This window comes from Arachis ipaensis, chromosome B6, assembly GCF_059453495.1.
Source record: "Arachis ipaensis isolate K30076 ecotype BB chromosome B6, ASM5945349v1, whole genome shotgun sequence".
Taxonomy (NCBI): domain Eukaryota; kingdom Viridiplantae; phylum Streptophyta; class Magnoliopsida; order Fabales; family Fabaceae; genus Arachis; species Arachis ipaensis.
In genome coordinates, this window is record NC_142441.1 from 33,807,149 (window position 1) to 33,811,475 (window position 4,327).

The window sequence follows — 4,327 nt, forward strand, 5'->3', positions numbered from 1 at the left end:
TGGATCTGAATAGTACAACATTTTGGTTTATATATTAGAACTATTGCTAGGTAGGCTACAATTCTTAACATATCTAGTTGAGGGGAAGAATGTTTGTTCTCTAAACTGGAAAGTGAAATTGTTGAATGTACATGAAATCATATAAATATGCTTGATATGACTTATGTGATAATGACGGCACGGTTATTTGTGTCAAGTGTGAACCACTTCACATTTTAATTACCAAATCTTCGTTTTTTTTTTTGCCTTTTGGAAGAGTTTGATGTGGTTAAAGTACTTGAAAAAGTCACTTTCAGTATATGAAATGAGAGAGGAAAATCGATATTATCATTTTTATTGTGTTTCTATTGTATTTCCAGTTTAGATTTCCATTTGAAACTAAATTAAAATTGAGAAGTAAATAGAGTTACATGTCTTTTGATTCCAGTTTCTTATTCTTGTTTTTAGTTCTAAGAAGATATAGCAGATTTTGAATGTTTATGCGTTTTTTAATGTAATGACTTTGCAAGGAAGAAATGGAGCGGTGAGAAATTATTAAGCACTGCGTGTGTTTTTATGAAGGGATAAGATCCAAGCATGAAGATTTGATATTGTTCTTTGTACTTACGTTATTTGTTTACTTTAGGGATAGAAGTAGTGGCCAACTATCGTTAGGCGGAAGAATAAATAGTAGAATTAGACGTGAGGCTTTAGAGCTTATTGTTGGTGAGGGTGATAAGAATTGTATCTGGGAGTTGAGAATGAACACAAATGTCTTTGCTAATTTATGTGAGTTGCTCCAAGTTTAAGGAGGACTTAAAGAGGATGGTCATGTAAGCCTGCTGGAGCAGGTTGCAACTTTCTTAATTATCTTAGCGCATCACAAAAAAATCATAGTCTGCAGGTTAGATTTTATAGGTCCGGAGAAATAGTTATTAAGTATTTCAATAAAGTTTTAAAGGCTATTATACGTATTCAAAGAATTTTGTTTGCCAAGGCTACACCAGTTGAAGAGGATTGTCTTGACCCCACATGGAGAAGGTATAAAGTAGAGCTTATTCGATGTTGTGTATGATTTTTTTTTACCTGAAGGATTCTATAGCTGAGTATCATAACTTTTTATGGATGATAGGGTTGCTTGGGAGCATTAGATGGCACTTATATAGAAGTGACAGCTTCCGAGTCTGAAAAGGCAAGATATCGAACAAGAAAGGGTAAAATCTGTACCAATGTCTTAGGAATGTGTAACCAGGAGATGGGTTTTGTTTATGTACTCAGTGGATGGGAGGGATCGGCATCTGATTCATGGATACTTTGCGATGCAATAACTCGTCGTAATAGTCTTAAGATACCCCACGGTAATTATGCTATCTTTGGATTTAAGCCTATACATATAGCTGGAGTTCACGATAGTTAAGCTTATGTTATTTGCATTACTTGTCTATATGCAATTACTATTTAGTTGATGCTGGTTACACAAATGGTCCGGGGTTTCTAGAACCGTATAAAGGCACTCGATATCATGTTAGAGAATGGGCCCAAGAAGCACGTGCACCTTGAAATTACCAAGAATATTTTAATAGGATTCATTATTCTGCCAGGAATATTATTGAGCGATGCTTTGGTTTGCTGAAGAAGAGGTGGTCAATCTTAAGAAGCCTTAGCTTTTACCCTCTAAAAACACAAACTCAAAATAATTATTGCTTGTTATTTGCTGTAAAATTTTATTCGAAAGAGTATGGATATAGATCCGAAGGAGCAAGGTAGCATATTGGATGAATTCATGCCTGATGGAGATGAAGCACAGGACGGAATGATTGATGTGGTTGAAAACACGAACGAGTGGACACACTAGCATGACAACATAGCAACTGAGATGTATGAAGAGTAGCGAACAAGTCATATGGAGTAGAAATATATTAATTTGTGTTGGAACAGAGTAATGAACATTGTAATCAATTAAGTAGTGTTTGTAGTAGCACCATTTTAATTTGTGAGACTTGTTGTAAAGGGAAACATTGTAATAGTAACCTTTTATTTGTAATAGCAACTAGTTGTTTGCAGTTTAGGGTAAAATATTTGTATTTGCCTATGGCGTGATTTGTGGGTTTTGGTTTATTTGTGGTTATTTGTGTTATTTTTTGCTATTTTTTTAATTTTGTTAATTTATGTTAATTTTGTTAATTTATTTTAATTTTATTAATTTATGTTAATTTATTTTAATTTTACACAAGGTTAATTATCTTAATTTTGGTAGGTGAAAATTGACAACAAATGCATGTGGACTGATAAAAAGACTAATGCTTTTGTTGGCTTCATGGAGGAGTTTGTGGTAGATGGTCAGAGGGCTGACTGTGGTCAATTCAAAACCGGAACATTTGAGAAACTAGCTCTGAAGATGCTGGAGGCCTTCTCCGGGTGTACCCTAACTGCGAAACACTACAAGAATAAGTATAAGCAGTTGAAGGAGAAGTATCAGTACGCCACTGACTGATGCGTGACCATCTTTCCTATCTTTTCCTAGTGAATTTGCATTTAAATTGTTGAGTTTAATCAAGAATTAATTATCTTTTAGCCACTATGGATGCTACTTTGAGTCTTGTGCAATTCTGTTTATTTTAGGTAGCCTTTGGATGGATTTGATGGAGCTTCCGCAGAAAAAGAGAAGAAGGCCATATAGGGCAGGAACAACTTAGAGGATGGAGAGGAAGCTTGCACAAATGGAATCAGCACAAGAATTAAAGGAGATGACAGCGAGGAGCGACGCGTGCGCGTACCCGATGCGTACGCGTGAAAAGCAAAGTTGCACAGCGACGTGTGCGCGTACCTGGCGCGTGCGCGTGACACGCGAAGAAGACCATCGACGCGTGCGCGTGACACGCGAAGAAGACCATCGACGCGTACACGTGACTGACGCGTACGCGTGACATGCGCCATGTGCAGAAAATGCTGATTGTTGTAATTAATTCGAATTTAAACTTTAATTTTTATAAATAGAAAAAGATATTATTTTAGTTTTAGAAAATAGATTTTAAATTAATTTGGATTATATATAAAAGAGAAAAGAAACTTCTCTTTTAGGGATTCCAATTCCAACATTAGTTAACTTTTCATTCCACCTCAGCCCAATTTTACAATCCTTATTTTTCTATCTGAACCATGAGCAACTAAACCTCTACTGTTAAGGTTAGGAGCTCTGTCTATTGTATGGATTGATACTATTATTTTTTTATTTTAATTCATGTATTGATTTATAATTCAAGAATTATTTTCGTTCTTTATCTTATGAATTTGGGTGGAACGGAATTATGACCCTCTTTCTAATTGAGTTCTTGTATAACTTGGAAAAGCTCTTTACTTGAACAACAGTTTGAAAATAATTTCTCCTAAATTCTAATTATCTGGACTTAACGGGATACGTGACATATAATCCTCTTATATTTGGGTAATTAGGATTTTTGTGGCATAATAACTAGAATTAAACTTCACCCCCTAATTGGAATTAATTGACCAAGAAATTGGCGGTTGATGAATTTTAGAGGAAACTAGAAAGGTCTAAGGAATTAGGGTCTAGTCACATATAGTTTTCCATGAATTAAATCTTGCATGATTAAAATAGTTAGTAAGAAAAGTCAATCTAGAAAATAGATAACTCTGAAGCCTTCACTGTTTCTCTATACTCTATTCCCAACTTATTTATTCGCCTGTCTTTAATTTAATGCTTTTTGAACTCTCAACACTATTTTCTGTTTGTCTAACTAAGTAAATTAATCAACCATTGTTGCTTAGTCCATCAATCCTCGTGGGATCGACCCTCACTCACCTGAGGTATTACTTGGTACGACCCGGTGCACTTGCCGGTTAGTTTGTGGATTTAAATTTCGCACCAAGTTTTTGGCACCGTTGCCGGAAATTGATAGTGATTAACAACTATCAGTTGTTTGATTGCTTAGATTAGGCGTTTTGGTTTTAATTTTATTTCAATTTTGCTTAATATTTTTTGAAAATTTTTTAATAAATTAAATAGCACTAATATTTTTCTTTAATTTTTGAAATTAAGTTTGGTGTCCCCTAGTTGTTTTTATTTCAATTTTTTCCTGTTTATTTTTCTTGTTAATTTCGAATTTTTTATTCTATTTATTCTATTTAGTATTTTTATTTTATTTCTTTTACCCAGGTTACCTCACTGGAAATTCTCTGCACTCTGACGTAGAGAATCCCATCTTTTCTTGTTTTCTGTTTGTGTATGCGCAGGAACAGAGACAAGGAACCTCTCTTAGACATTGATCCTGAACCTGAAAGGACTCTCAGGTGGCATTTGCAACAAGCAAGACTTTACAAGGCTGCA